This window comes from Corvus cornix, chromosome 6, assembly GCF_000738735.6.
Source record: "Corvus cornix cornix isolate S_Up_H32 chromosome 6, ASM73873v5, whole genome shotgun sequence".
NCBI lineage: Eukaryota > Metazoa > Chordata > Aves > Passeriformes > Corvidae > Corvus > Corvus cornix.
The window spans coordinates 5254351-5271076 of NC_046336.1; the positions used below are offsets into that span (position 1 = coordinate 5254351).

The 16726-nt window shown below is 40.4% G+C and overlaps 1 protein-coding gene across 1 annotated transcript in view; it reads right to left on the reverse strand.

Annotated features, from left to right (window-relative positions):
- Positions 1-956: 956 nt before the first annotated feature.
- Positions 957-16726, reverse strand: part of LOC104694769 (SEC23 interacting protein) — a 34786-nt gene continuing 19016 nt past the window's right edge. The window contains exon 19 of the mRNA XM_010408219.4: positions 957-14988. The gene's annotated coding sequence lies outside the window, so the exon portion shown is untranslated. The remainder of the gene's footprint in view (positions 14989-16726) is intronic.

The following is a 16726-nucleotide window of genomic DNA, read 5'->3' on the forward strand; positions in this document are numbered from 1 at the left end:
GCAATTTGAAAATAACGAGAGAAATTGGATTTTTGACTGATTTCGCTAAAAAAAAAAAATTCTTGACTGCTTGGAAATATAACAGTATCCAGCTTTGGAACTATGCATTTATATAACTGCACAAAACAGGCTTTTTATGCTTTAGAGGGAAACAGAAAAGGAAATACTATATTTTTCAAAGTGAACTGATTAAAGGCAGTATTTAGGACTTGAACATTTAGCCTTTTTTGCTATAGCAATGCCACAGTGATAGATATCAATGTTTCAGTTTGTTCCACTTACTACTTTCATCTCTTTTTTCTGTAAGCTATGTATACTGCACCATCTTAGAGACTGCTTTTTTATATTTGGATATAGAAAAGTGATTTTTTACATATTTATATTTTTTGGCCCTCAATCATCTGTCCTAGAAAAGAAATGACCAGGAATTCCTGTGAAAAAAATGTACCTTCCATTTAAAAATAAAACAAATTATAGTAGCTGGCTTCAGGTAGTAACAATTCCTCCTTTTAATAGCTAAATACTCCAGATGAGCATTTCCCATTCTGAGAATAGAGACCATTATTACTGGTGACATGCAAAGCCCATCTCCAGCAGCCTGGTGAACGCTGATGCTTTGATGAAGTCGGTTCTCAGCTTTTCTGAAGGCTCATAGGGAAATGCTGATGTTTGGAATAAAAAGCTGCCATCAAACAGCAGAATGCTGTCCCATATACCCGCTCTGCTGCTCGGAAACGTTCACGTTGCATTCCAAGGTCACTGAGGAGGCTGGGTCCGTGGGTAGACGAGGTGCAGAGCTCCCTGATGCTCCTGCACTCCTCTGTTGTGGTTTCAGTCACAGCAGGGCTGGACACAGGCAGCCTTGCTTCCCCTTTTTCCTTGCCTCAGCTGCTTGCTGTAGCTGTGTCGATCTGTTCGTCGGTGGGAGGGTTTGAGAAATGAAACTCAACAGGTGGTGGGATTGCTACTGGCAGCCCATTTATTATCATTAGCTGGTACAAGGAAAACAGTGTTCAAGCAAAACATTTTAAAAAATAAAGTGAGTGATGGGGTTCTAATCCCTGTATTTGGCATGATTTTTAATTTCAACAAAACCTCACAGGAACTATTCATCAAGTTTTTTTCCTGGAGGAATTTTTTCTCTCTGTACACTCAGAGATAGAATTTGCAAAATATACTGATATGGTATCTATTTAGAACAGAAAAAGGGGAGAGTGATCCCTTTCCTTCATTCCAAAGTACATCAAGAGGAAGGAAATCATTCCCACTGAGTTACATCAGACTGAGACGAAAGACACACAACAAACACAACAGTATTTAGCACAGTGGTGATAAAATCCCCCTGGTAGGGATTCTACTGATGTTAACAAAAGACACTGAACCCTGGGAAATATTACATAACAGGTTGAGCCCTAGATAAAAAAAAAAAGCACATGTAACCAATCTGCTAGAACATATTTTTATTTTAATCATGCTAAGAATAATTAGACAGATTTTTGAGTTAATTCTTCTTCTTTTAAGAAAGACGAGCTGGTGTGTAGTCACATTGCTGTCCTGACTTCAGCAGGACAAGCTGAAGGCAGATTCCTGATGAGACACTGGCCCTGCCTGCTTTAATCGAGTGCTGTTCCTACAATAACCCCTGCAATTCCAGCAGAGCAGGTGGCAGAAAAAAGCAACACAAAATGGTTTTGGAAAGGAGCCATCACTCCATAATTCTCCAGCTGAACCCCAAGCCCTCTATCCTGCTCTGCAAAGTGCCACAGTCACCTGTGAATGCAGGCTGGAGAAGCAGCAGGCCATTCATTCCATGTCCTTCCTCTCCCTAAATCCACTGCACCTGCAAATCCACTGCTGCAGAATTCTCCCCACCCCTGGATTCATTGGTAAACTGGTCTGCTGGGAATGTCAGCAGAAGAACATGCAGTATTTGAGGAGTTTAGAGAGAATTTTGGGGAGTGAACTAAAATGAGCTATCACAAGTGGCGTGTGCATTGCTCTGAGTGTCACAAACATTCATTACAGCAATTCACCAGTTCCCTAAATATCTCCCCCCAAGCTTTAATGTCATGGGGGGTACATCAGCATAATTATCCATACTTTGCTGCCACTACTTCATTTTCATATTTTCTATCATGTTGTCTGGGCTTTGGGGCAGGGTCCCACTTTCTGATGTTTTGGGGCAATACAATGCTTTCTGAAGTACTTAAAGTTTGACTGAAAGTCATAGCAGCTCAGTGGGATAAGAGAGCTGCCCCAAATTGTTCCTGAATGAGAAATTCTCATGTTTCATTCACAGTAATCTCATTCTTTACACATAGGCTGAGCTTAAATAGAATCCCTGAGCCCAGGGCTGGGGGTAGAGGTCCCAGGTGAGGCTGGTTGTTGCCACTAAGGTTTTTAGTGCCCTCAGGATGGTGACACAGCTGTGCCAGGCCCTCGGGTGGTGCAAACCAGCTCCAGCATTGTTTAGGAGTGATACAGGCTTCAGCATTTTTAATTACCCTCCATTGCCTCAATTTGCAGGAGGTGAAAGGCAGAGGGAAAGGAGAAGGGGCTGAGACAGGCTCTGCATGTCCCCAGCAAGGTGCCTGCAGGTGTCAGAGCACTGGTGGGAGTCAGGAATGAATTCACAAGTTACAGAAAGGGCAAGAGCAATCAAAAGAGAAGTGAAGCTGATCTGGGTTATATTTTTTGGCTCTCTGCTTTCACATCAGTGAGCTGCAGCTGCAGCTTATAAGCATCCCATATAAAATGCAATTCCCCCTGAAGCTCCACGGTAGCTTTGCTAATGTGCCAGGAAAAGGAAAATGGAAATCCCTTTCTAAGCTCTTAAGATTGGTTAAGAAAAATCTTTGTTAGCTCTAAAAATTTCATAGCATGGTGAAATAGAGTAGAGTGCTGCATGACTTCCACAGAGTCACAGGATTTCAGGGAGCACAGTGGATCATCTGGTCCCACCTCCCCGCTCAAGCAGGGCCATCTCAGAGCACAGGGCACAGGATTGTGTCCAGGGGGTTCTGGAATACCCACAGTGAGGGAGACTCCACACCCACTCTGCACAATCTGTTCAGTGCTCGGTCACCGCACAGGGAAGAAGTTCTTCCTCATGTTCAGATGGAACTTCCTGGGCATCAGTTCCTGCCTGCTGCCTCTTCATGGTGTTTATAGCAAAGAAAACTAAACAAGCAATGGCTGCTGGTAGTAAAGTCATCGTTAATGATTTTAACCAGCAAAGACTACCCACAGCAACTTTATTTGCTGTCTTGTCTGGCTGCTGAGCTTGCAGGAAAACTGATCCTATTCTACACTAGAACAGCTCAAATTTTAGCAGAGTAATGTCTAGAAAGAGGATGGTGGCTGTTGGCACAATTCCATCCCGTTTTGTACAGACACAGGTACTTCTACAAAAACTCCCTCAGCAGATCAGATCACCAAGAGTAACCAGGTTCATCCTGCCCTTGGCTGGAAGGGCCACGTTGCTGTTTGAAAGCAGAGCTGTTGCTCCTATAGAACCAGTGAAACTCAAAAATAATTTTGGCTGAACTACTTTCAGAGCTTCATTTATAAAGGATCCTGAAGGTGGTGTAAAACAAACTCATTCTCTCTTATCTACAAAGATTGCATTTAACAGTTTAGATTATCAGTTCTGACACACGTATAGATGAGTTTAGAGTTTTATGATTCAGCTAGACTGGAGGGAAAACATCATCCTGTGCTGACTGGTAATAGTAGAAGCTGTACTTGTCTCACCAGTGTAAATGTACTTGGGCAATAATTTTTTTTCTTAATAGTTTAAGGATTTTATTCTAATTATTTTCTTATATTTTAATGAGGCATTTGGAATGAAGTTCAATTTTAATGTGTGTTGAGTTTGCTGTGTTAATTAGATCACTTCCATCTATTTAATATAAATGTTTTGGATGTAGTTTTATACCTTCTGCAGGAACACATTACAACTGTTAACTTCTTATGAGATAATAGAAATGTCATAATTTCATGTTGTGGATTAGATATAAATGGAGCCGTCATGCAATATTCCATTTCTGACATGAAACCAATAAACCAAGAGAAGAAAGAAGATAAAAAACATTAAAAACAACCCAAAAGAAGCTGTGATTGATGGGCACAGAACTGAGCTAGGATCTCCACGAATAATGTTAGTTACACAACATGCCAAAAGACAGAGTTTCCAAAGGGAGTGATTTTGTGATTAGTTGTAATTTGTAATCAGGACCAAAATAGTTCCAGGAATTAAATGCTGCTAAGCATAGAAATGAACAAAATGGAAAACCATTCTCATGTTAAACAGGGTTTTGTTTTTCTTGGTGTCGTATTTTGTGGCAGCTGTCCTGCCTATAAAGTATTGATTTGGGGGATTTTTTAAATTGACAGCTGAAAAATCTTATTAAAACAAAGCCCTACCTGTGCTGCTGATAGTATTCCATGTTATTAAATCTGAAAGAACCTTTTAAAATCTGATTTTCTCTTCAGCAATTTACCACTCACACATTAGATGTCTTGGGCAATAAAAACGTGCGTCATTACTTTGCTTCCTGGAATGTCATGTTTTAACAGGGTTTTGTAACATGTGAAGTGCTCAGAGAGATTTCTGGGTAAACCTTTCCTTTCATTTCAACAAGATGAAAAAACAAGAATATAAGTTAATCAAGATTTGGTCCTACAAAAAGAATTTTGCCTTCTCACAAAACCTAAGTTACCTGACAACATTAATAGATACAACTGAAGTGCCTGAGAGAGAAAACTTCTGAAATTTGGTTTTCATGACCAACATGACAGAATAGTTAACATAGGCCATCCAGGTTGGTAGAATTTCAACCTGCAATTCTTTCTTTACTGCTTAGAGTTAAAACTAAAGGAAGAAAAAAATCATCAGTGTTTGGTTTCACATCTTGCACACAAATTCTCTTACACAAGGTCAACATTGCGTGTATTGTTCTCCCACGGAGTCTGCACTTGCTGATAATTCATTCAATTTCTGGCTCATCAACTCTTCCTTCCAAGAGATTAAATGGCCCTTGTGTCTCCTCAAGAAATATGAGAGAGCTTGACTGCACAGTGACGACAAGAAGGATGAATGGATTGAATTTCAACATGGCTCCTTCCTTTGCTTCTCTTATTTCTCTGCTTCTTGGGAAAAAACGATCTGCTGCCAGAGCAGGAAAACCAGGAGAGACCATTGGGAAGTTTTACTTCCCAAAAAACAACTTAGGCCAGGTGAAATTTCCCTGTGAAGGAATCTTTCTGGACAGGAGGGTACTGCCGGCTGTGGGGGGACTGGCACGAGCAAGAGTATCTCACGCTATTCATTTTTCTCTGGAAAAATGTCTTGCTGCTGTTCTTTCCTTCCCATGTCACAGAAGAAATCTTAATTAATTTCCATGGCTCTGTTTCCCTGTTCCTGAATAAAAATTTGAATGAAGACCCACCTCTTGAAACACCTTCTCAGGAAAAGTCTGTGTGAGCATAATCAATTTATGCTGCAAGACAAATTATTGTCTCAGAGCAAGGTAGAGGTATTAACATTTTATTTGCCCTCCTTTATTCCTGTATCCGACTATTTAATGCCAATGAACACTTACATTCCCCTTTACATCTTGGAGCTTAAAAGGAAGGGCCCATCATGGTTATTTTCACATTCAAATAGGATCTCTGGACATACATTTTGTTTCACATTTTTGTAAACTGCCTTTGCAGAGATGTGGACTGAACTGGCCATGGAGAGAAGGGCAGGAGGTTGTCAGCAGGACTTGCTCTCCAAAATCATGCCAAGCCATATTTGCATCCTACTGAAGCACTAACAAACTCCCATTCTCTTTCAACTGACTTTCCATTTCTGACATGATTAATCCTCATTTTATATGGTACTTCCCACATTCCGTACTGGGCCCGAAAAACAGCCAATTAGTTTCTGCTCAAGCACCCTCAAGAAGATAAAATTAAAGCAAGTTCTGCAGTATATATATGTATATATACATATATATGTATATATAATGGCCAATACAATAGAGCTCCTAAAAGCCATAATTCCCCAGCAGAGGGAAATATCAGGGTTCCCCTGCCACAGTGCAGGGCAGACCCTGGTCTGTGTTTGAGAATACACATCCAGGCTGTGTTTAAACCAGCTGCTATTTTTTCAGGACATGAACACACTATGCACACCCAGTATCAGGGTCTCTGTTTAGTACAGGGTATCTCATGGGCACCATCCTTGCCTGACTGAAAGGCATTGTCATTATCTCTACGAATGGTACTTAGAGCCAGCCTCTTGTGCATATTAATAATGATACACTAATTGAATCCTGAAGCTCATTGCTCAGATGCAATGGATTCGGGGCTAAAAGTAGCATTTTATGGCTTTGGATAGAATGCAAGTCAGGGTCTTGCCAAGCTAAACTCAAGGTTTGCTTTTATTGCTGGCAGGCATTGCTGGAGCTCCTTTGTTAGAGCTGGAGTTCTGCAATATATATCAGCACAAAGCTCGGCCCCAAGTCTGTAACTCGCTGTGCTGAAGGTGAAGTCCTTAATAATATGTGCTGAAATTCCCTTACTGAAGAGAATTTAAGAAACTCCTTTCCCTCCTGAAGGAATTCTTTCCTGAAACTCAGCATGAAAAGGTAAAGATTGTGGAGTTCATTGTTATTTTAAAGTGCCCTCAAGAGAGCAAGAAATGAGACATTTATTACCTTTGCATTGCAGGCTGACACTGGCACATGAAGTTTACCACTGGATAATGGGCAAGGTTGGACAGGAACACTTTTTATCTGCAGCAAGCTCTTGTTAAAACATTGGCAGCATATTTTGGAGCCCAGACATGGTCAGACACACCACCAAAAAACGGCAGGGGACACAGAAGGAATTGTACTGCTCTTGTCTGTCCTCAGACGTGCTGTGCATGACTTCTGTGGTTTATCAGGCATCTAGAACAGACTCTCTTCCCTTATATTCCAATGGGATTTTCTGATCACTCTCTTAGGTACCTAAAAAGACAATTCATCCAGAGAGCTGTGCTCTTCACATAGACCTTTCCTGTGCAGCTCTGGAGGCAGTGGATTGTGGAGCTCTGAAACAAATCTTGGCAAGTGGCACATATTCATTGTATCTGAAATTTGGTACATTCCTAAGGGAACTGCTTGCAAAGATGACAAGCCATCTGTCCCTACTTCTGGTGTTTTCTCTGCTTCCACATCCATAAGTTAAGGTAGAAATAATGTTTTCAACTCAAAAGCCTAATTTAGGCTGTAAATTGTAGGTTTGTAATGATCAAATCTAGTTTAAGCCAGGCAGTGAATATTTTTGCATCGCCCTTTGCCAGTAGGAATTCCTTCTTCTAGCACTGATGTCTTGCAGGTTACTGCCTTGTTATTTGCATTTAATATGGTATATTATAACATCATCAAGTCCACATTCTGGACTCCTGCTTGTTTCACCCAGATCCAGGGTTATTTACAGTAACCATTCTGCTGCATTGGCTGCTCTGTCCCGGTGGAAATTCTAATATAATAAATGTGGGCAGTGTAAAAAAAACAATGTTGTAGAATATGGCTTTGATTAGCAAGGAGCTGCAAGGGTGCATTGGAGAGTTACAGTCAGAGATACCTGGAATGAAGAGCAGTAAAAGGAAAATGAAATATTATTTCATTTCTCTGCAGACACATCGTGTGGGCAGAGCTGAGCCCTCCTGCAGGCTCTGAGCCCTCACAGCTGGCTCTGTGACCAGAAGAAATGAGCTTAGACTCGATGCACCAGGCAAGGAAGGGTTTTTGGAATGAGACATTTTCCTCAGGCAGGATAAGGGAGCAAGAAGCCCAGCAGAGGCCCAGTCATGCTCCCATCAGGGGCATCCCAGGTACTGTGCCAGGTAAACACCAGGAGCTGCTCAGCCACAGGAGGGTCCAGCTGCCTGCACAGACAACTTTTCTGCAAAAGGTTTTTCTATTTTACCCCCAAATCCATTCTTCATACTGTTTTTCTTAACAATTTCCAGCAATTAAGGTTGTACAAACTTTTCAATTCCTTCCCTGTCCAACCATCAGCTTCAATTTTAAATAAATTTGGTGAACTTCAAAATCCTGACCCCTGGTAGTGAAAGCACAGGATGCCTCAAGCTTTCCTTAGGGCTGTGGTTGATAAAGCACCAAGGTTAAGCTCATTGAATTTATGCCTGTTTTGAAAGTTCATCCTTCCTACAAACTCCCAAAGTTTCACTGCTGGCCAAGCTCAAGCCCACAATGTTTTTAGCCTACAGATGATTTTAACTTCTACAGAACTAATCCCTAATTGCTTTACCCTCAGTGCTTCCAGTACAACATCTGATATGATTAGCTAGGCCATTAATTATCTTGTACTTTAACTATGAACCTCCTGCCAAAATCCAAGGAAAGGTCAATGCCTATCTGGAGAAAATGATACCTAACAAGGTACATTTATCAGCAAATTAGGCACACTGTGAGTTCAGCACACACCGGCTGCCCAAAGGATTTTTACTCCTGTGCTAATGGTACTTGAGATTTTTTGCTGAGGATATTTGCTTGTAGTCAACAGGAGACTGCCTGGCTAAAAGCCTCCCATGGACATTAGTGCACAAAAATCCTTTATACATTATAACAATGAGTCAGATTAAAGAATGAAGAAGATATCTGCTAAGCACTCCAGTCTGCACAGATACCAAATGATACCTGAGGAGCTGTTGTTGCAGACAGAAAGTCTGTTACATGTTTTTACATCAAATAATAAAAAAATAGTTGTTTTAACATAAACCACTCAAGGAACAGCTAGATGGGCACTTCCTTCCAGCAGTGTTGCTGGCCTAAATTCCACATCCCCAAGCTGTCACCTCTGCTGTGGCTGAAGAGTTCTTTGGTTCACCAGAACCAGGAGCTGAACCAGAGGAAAAAGGGTTTTTTTCCTTCTGAACTACTTTGACCTTGAGTCCAGGTCACTGAGTGGCCTCACAGCTGCACAGACACATCCAAGCAGGCAGCTGAGTGATCAAAATAGGGGAAGAGGCTTGCAGGGTGATGTTACTACTCAAAATATGTCAAAACACCACCTGAGTGATTGCAGAATTAATTACTAAGTTCACATTAGAGTAAAAGGAGCCTGACATAAGCCCTTTGAACACAGCACAGATGCATTTCCACCCCTACCTTGAATCTGCTGTGCTAGTGGTCTGCTGCAGCTGGCATTTTGAACTTAATGCCATTTAAAAGAAAGGCAACAAGTCAAGGTCGTATTAAAAAATATTTGGGACATGTTAAAATAACTCAAGTGTATTTCAGCTCAATACATCTTAGAGGGTTTATAACTTGTATAATTTCTCCTGGAGGAAAGGTTAGACGTGGGATCTATTATCAAAATAAAGGACAAAAGGCTGAAGAAGCTGCCCACCATCTGCACATGTATTTGGCACTTCTTTATTTCATCTTCCAGTTTATGATTAATAAAACACCTGGGTGCACAGAGCAGTTTTGCACAGATGGGCGAGCTCAGGGGGACTTGGGAGCCAAAACCAGTTTATTGCAGCTCCTGCTCCAGCAGTTCTCTGTGCCCAGGCACTGAGGCTGCAAGGAGCTCCTGTTTCAGAGGTTACAGGGCTTCCAGGGCAGAGGTTCTCAGTCTCTTCACAAATCAAGCATTGATGTTACAGGAGAGATCCCTCTTCTGTCCTCAGGACTTTTCAAACAGGTGCCTCTTTACATAAACACATAGGATATACATATGCATTTGTACCTGATTGTCAATTCCATCTCAGTTTGTCGTTTCTGTTAATAGATCTTTTGATGCTGTTGTCAGGCACCACTGTTTTCTAAGTGTGCTATCTCCTAAGTGAATTTCACAAATCATTCAATATGAGATGTCGCCACATCTCTATCAATAAACTTGTATCATGACCCTATTAACAAAGGGGCTTCCAGTGCCTGAAACCACATATATTTGTACAAAGGATGGCTTGAAAAGCAAAACTAATCTTGTTTATTGACAGAGCTCAGCTCTGAAGAAGAATGGCTCCTTAACAAATCATTTAGCCAAGGTATTTTGCAGAAATGCTGCCACCTTCATGAAGGACTTTTGGAGGTGATTTATTTCTGCTCTCTGGCTGCAACTCCTGTTTTTCACTGTCAGTATTTTCTCCACATGGAGCTTCCACTGAGAAGCAAAGGAGAAAAACCAGAGGAAGTATTTGCCATGACAAAGCTGAGCTCCCCTTTTCCTGGCTACTTTATATGGGCAGAAATCTCAGATTGGATTCTCCTTCACATCCCTTCTCCAGATCCCTTCCACACCACTTTAAACCCTCCCTGGTGGCTACTAGAGCTAGAGCTGATTATTTAGAAATTCAGAGCTGAATTTTCTTAGTCCTTTGTGCAGACAGATCACTGGGGACAGGACAATCATACCTGAACATCCTGCAATGCAGAGAGCACCGTGAATCCCCTAAGCTACCAACAGATGAATAAGCAATACCCAAAACAAACCTCAGCTTAGGGAAACTTGGCTTCTGACTACACACAAGTGAGCTCCTGGTGTCTGAATAAACCCTGTCCCTACTCATGCACTTAGAGCAATCTCAAGCACAAACATTGCTTTGGTTGTGTTCACGAGGCCACTTTAATAAGATTACATTAAAAGTTATTTGAACTCATTTTTGGCAGAAAGTGAGCTACAAGGTCAACTGCTGGATTTGTTCTCCTCTCAGGCCTTTGTTCTCTATAACCATCTCTTAAATAGACACACTTCACTTTTGATTGCCTGGATTTATATGGATCTGACGCTGGTTTATTGACATATAAAAGATGTTTCTTTTACAGCCTCCATATGTAAAGGAAGCCTGAGAGTCCTGCATTTTAAGAGCCATTGAGCTGAGAGCACCGCTCCTCCTGCACTTTGGGGAACTGCATTTTACCTTCAAGAGGGTGCAGTAGGTGGGCTTCTCTGCCCTCCCAACAGCTCAGCTGAGCGCTGGGAGCAAACCCTGTACTCATGGCCACCTCTGCTTAGGTCACTGAAAATTTCCACTGTGGAAAAAAGACAAATACTTCAATCTTTGGGCTTTGCAACAGAGGGTAGAGCAGTTTATGCTTTTCTGTCCATAGGAAGGTCTTGGTGATTGTGGATGACATCTACATTCCTGCTTTTCTTACCCATTTGCACCACACAGCAGAAGAACGTAAGGTTCACATATTCCCATGTTCCTGGTCAAACCCCCACATGCAGGGCCAAGGATGCTCTAATGACCCCTTTGGATGCTCCAGATCCCAGCTCACTGCTGCAATGCCCATTTTCCCTCAGCCTCCTGCCTAGGCTGGTGGGGAGACATCCAGGAGCTGTGTGGAACCCAGAGCCCATCTTCTGCTTCCCTTCACCCCATTCCTGTCACCATGGGAAAATGGGAACTCTTCAGGAGTCATCACTGGTAAATCTGCACCTGAAGCCAATAAAAAGCCCCTCACTGGCTCTGTGGAAATGCCCTGCAGGCTGTTTGCAATCATATTTACACTGGAGTGGTTCCATCAGCCTTTGGGAAGTTAATCCTGATCTACAGTTATGAAAATCAAGTCTAGAGACAAGCTCAGAGTTTAAGAGTTGCTGTTAGAACAGTGTGAAAAAAATCCCCAGATTGCTCCTATTAAATCCAACTAGGTGTCAGTGACTGCACCATTTGGGTTAAGCACAAGTATGCCAAGAGCACTGAAACGGGAACAGGCATGTGAAATAATATTTCCCATTATTAAACAGAAATTAATGGGATTTTTTTATTTCAACTCTGGAGAACACATCCTAATTCAAAGGGATGATTAAAAATAATAGTTCAGTAACACAGCTCTGCAAAGGGCTGCTCCCCAATCCCTGCTCCTATTTGAACAGCCAGTCTCCACCAACAGCACCCTAGCACTGATCATTTTGTAGGAAAAATGAAATGCTAGATTTTATTATTCATCACATGTTAAAAAAAAATCACATGCAGGGAGGACAGGGAGAATATTATGGAAATAGCATTTTAGACAGAGTTTGTAAAATATTTGTTGACATGAAGTTATAAACATTAATATAGCATTCATTGGGAAAGGACCAGGACAACTCCAGCAGAGTTACAGGAAATTTTCTGTGCTATGCAAGACATCTCCCAGAACAAGGAGAAATTATTTGACTATGCCACTTTTATGAACAGCTATGTGAGGAGGTGTTCCCAAAGGATAGGAAGATTCCTAGTGGCAGAGGCAGTGAATCCTAGAACAGCAGGAGAGAAGCAGTGGATACAAAGTTTTCCAAAAGAAAAAGTTTTCAATGAAAAATTCACTTTTGTCCAAATGGGAATTTTTTGGAAAGGTGCTGGATTTCTCAGAGAGGCTCTGATGTTTTTGCTTGGAATTAATTAATAAAAATTTCCACCTCCTTTCATGTCCTACTATGCCCTGTTCCACAGTGATTTTGATTTTTTAAAAAATCTATTCTGGACAATCTTTTTTTTTTTTAATTGTTTACAATCACTTAAGCAAAGATGAAAATACAGCAGGGAAAACCTATAATTTTTGTATGTGGATTGACTAATTAGAGTTTAATTAGCCTTATCTGTTTCATTATGCATTATAATTCATATTAAAATAAATCAAAACCAGCAGCAGCTACTGGAAGCTGTGCTGTGTATGGTGTATGTTGCAGCACACAAAGAAGATTTCTGTTGAGGAAGTAATGTATTCATCTGTAGCAGATTTAAAATCACTCTATAAACTCTATTTACTTCTCTTTGTTTTCTATAACCATAGGTTACAGTCATTTTTCCTTCCTTTATGTCTAAACTTCCATTTGCTTTTAAGAAGTGAGAATGGCTTGTAGTTGCAGTCCAATTTTTTTTTTATATGACTAGAACTAATTTTTATGCCATATTCCCAAACCAATTTCTGCACTCCAGATGGTCCTGGTTCCTGCAGCATCCTCCTGTGCACCCATCCATGGCAGAGGCAGCTCCTTGCCAGCCAGGGTCCCCCTGCACCAACTCCTCTCACACACCCATAAAATCTGTTCCTTGGTGCTACTGCCCCTCCCAAAGGGATGTGTCACAGCCCAGCAGCTTCTTAAAAATGCTATTTAAGCAAACTCATCAGCATGCTCAGTGTGGCACAGAGTTGATAAATACAAGTGTACATAACCTTCTACTCTGTGATGTTTATGATGAAAATGAGGCCAGTGGTCTTTGTTGTTGAGTGGCCAGTGAGGTTTTTGTTGTGTATATATATTAAAAAAATTTGTATTCTAACTACCAAAGAACATTGTAAAACTTAGACAATTCTGTCTTAGACGTTAATTTTTAAAGATACAAAGACATTTGGCTGTTTTGGATAAAAAGTTTCCTTTGGCAAACTTGTTCCCCAGAACAAAAAGGATTTTGAAAAGCCAGTTTAGTGGGAAGCCCCAAGACTGACTAGAGGGTCACAGCACATGGCAGGCAAGGAGATGCCAAGAAAAGCGTTGGGTCTTGAGAAGCCAAACAGGAAAATCTTGTTGTTGTCCTCAACTATGAAACATAAGAGTGCAAGAGACAGAGACGTTATTCTTGAAGATGCAGAGAAAGGACAAAAGGCCACAGACACGAGCTCCACCTAGAAAATTTCAACTGTGTATTAGAAAAAAATTTGCAATCATAGTAGTCAACCATTACAATGGGGCCAGAGAGGCAAAGGATCTCCAGCCTTGAACAAGGCCCTAAGCAGCAAAGTTGGTCTAAGCAACCTCTCCAAGCTATTTTTTGTGATTAAATACAAAACCTTGTTGTAAAGACCCACTGGAAGTAAGGTAATTTCAATTACAGCAATCAAATTATATACACAATAATGTGTATTTTACATATATCAAGAAAAAAAAACCCATACTTCATTTCAAAATTTGTTTACTGCAATAACAGAGGCAAATAGTCAGGACTAAGGTTAAGCCACTAATATTAAAGAAAGCCACAATGTGTGTGTAAATTGAAGCCAAATGAAAGCTACAGAAGTTCAGTATTCAGAGACATGAATTCCAAGGATTTCACAACACCTAATTCACCTCAACATCATTGCATGAAAATGGAGTCTGGATTGCAGGGTTGGATCTAGATTATTATCTAGCACCCATAAGCTTTGGGTTCCTATTTACAATAACTGTTTTGAGATGTTAAACTCCAAGGTCAAGGTAAGTGTTTTAGTTCTCACAACTGCAGCCTAGTTTCACTAAAATTGCCTTAATTAACTTAGAACAGTCTGTGATTCTGTAATTACCAGATCAAAATGTCATTTTAAATTGTTCCTCATTTCAGAATATGTGAACACTGAACGAGCTGTAACAAACTTGTAATATTTTCAAAGTCAAAGGTTCATTTTTACTTTAAAAAAAAGCCACAATAAAACTCTTAACAGAGGCTTAAAAAGGTCTTTATAAAATAATCTCCATCACACTTACAATAGTAAGAAAATTATTCTGGTTGCTAGTTTTTAGTAAATACGAGCTGGTTTGTGTAATCTGTATTAAAGATGGTTATAACTACAGTTCACATTTCATTTCTTAAAGGTGGATGAACAAATGTGTCAAGAAAAGTAGATTATTGCTGTTCCTCAACAAGTCTTTTTTACTAAGGACATGCTGCCTTGGTAGGCAAAGCATGTCCAGCAGCCAGCTGAGACAGGAGAGCTGAAGGAGAGAAGTTACGATTTGCATGCCAAAAAAACCTTCTTCAATCACCTTATATTCAGCAATGGTACAATTAAACTGATTTAAGATCAAAACTCTGTCATTCCATCCATCTCCTGAATGACAGTGCTGATCATCTCATAATTTAAGTTTGCCTGAAGTGACACAAGAAGGTAGAATCCAAGCAAGTTCTGGACTGATAGGAAAAAAACCCCTGATGCTTATCCTGTCATGTGCAACTATGAAAATACCAGATGTTCTTCAGAGGGTTTTTCACCAGGTCTGCTGGAGCAACAGGTATGGCTGTGCAGAGAAAACAGAACATGGACATATTGGAAATAGGAAATGTATCAGGTTTTCTCTTTCTGCAGTAGCACTAGTGAAATTAAATATGCCACCATTCAGTTTCAAGAGGACTCAAAAAGATCTAAAAATCCATACATCTTTTTAATGAAACTTTTCATACAGCAAGCCTCTGAAATGTACTTTCTGTGGACACAAATTGGCAATTACAACTGCAAACAGAAAAAGCTCACAACAACTGCTAATAGGGTGTCATTCATTATACATTTTAACCAGCTATTAGATTCTTTAGCTTTTGGTAATAAATTATCCTAGTGAGGATGGTGATAGTTTATACAGCCAAGCTTTAATCTGCTGGTGCACATTCTATTGTTTACATGAAAGCCTGTATTACTGCTTCACAAAGAGCAGCTTCAAGATGGTCTAGAAGAGCTAAACCAAGTCACTCATAAAAAAAAAAAAAAAATGGATGTTGCTGTCATAGGCACTACTGGACAATCCATTACCTTCACACTGCCACCCTTCACGTTTGAAGGTCTTAAAAGAACAGGAAAAAAAAAATAACAGAGAAAAAACCCACATGGCTGCTAACGCTGGGGGAGAATTTTCCACTTCAGTACTTCCAGATTTCTTGTGATGTGATAATATTTTACACAGCTCATGTAATGACATTTCTTCTCATGTAAAAAGATCCCCGTTTCCTGGTGTGCAGCCTTCCCAAGACACCACTTCAGTGCATCCTGCCCTCCCATTTAAGCCTCTGGTATCTGAATCCCAGTCTCAAAGGCTGTTCAGTCAAGCCAGTGCTGAGGGACATTCTGAGCAATTGCTAATGGAATTACAGACTTCCCTGACTGGGCTTTGTTGTGTAACATCCTGCTAAACTGTCCCCCAACTGTGTAATTCTCAATGAAAAAACCACAATTAACCCAGTGTCTGCTGCAGCTGAGCAACAAACTCCTCTGAGCTTTGCACTGGTAAATGATCACATCCCACTCCCCCCTGCAATGAGACTTAAAGGCATCTCCTTTGCAATGAGATCCCTATGATTTCAACCAGAGCCATCATAAAGAAACAGAAGTAGGGAAAAAGTTCTGCAACTGTGACTTGAGACTCTGCATAAGCCATTGTGATGACTGATACACCACTGTCAGAGCTGTGCAGCCAGCTGGTGCTGCCTTTTTCCTTTTACTTCTCAATGCTTTAAAGAAATGCATTTGATCAGCCTTGACATTTTATTTTTAAAAAAGCTGCTATCAACTGACCATCAGAAGCATTCTGTTACAAAAGAGTACTAAAACTGTATGATAGCAATGAAAGACACCTAAAATATTCCTCTGAAATGTCAAGCATTTCTCTTCATGCTGGGTATTTATGTACCTTGACATTATCAGTTCTTCTGCAAATGGAGAAATACATCAGAAACTATCTTGTATGATTCCACAAAGGCAAGGTGCATATTATTTCTTCCTTGCCTCTCAAAATGAAGTATTTTCTTTTCTATAACATGCAGTGATGCAAACTGGTACAATACAGATCCCCAGTCTGGAACCATACATCTTAAAATAAAAATACCTGCAAGAATATTTCAGATCTAAGATATTAAATTATATTGTATATTTAATTTCTTTCCCAAGGGAACCAGCTTCCATGCTGTGTCCTTTCACTTGGTCTACTGAAATTCTCAAGCTATACAAAGATAATAAAATACTGACCTATGTAAGGGTCTCATTCAGTA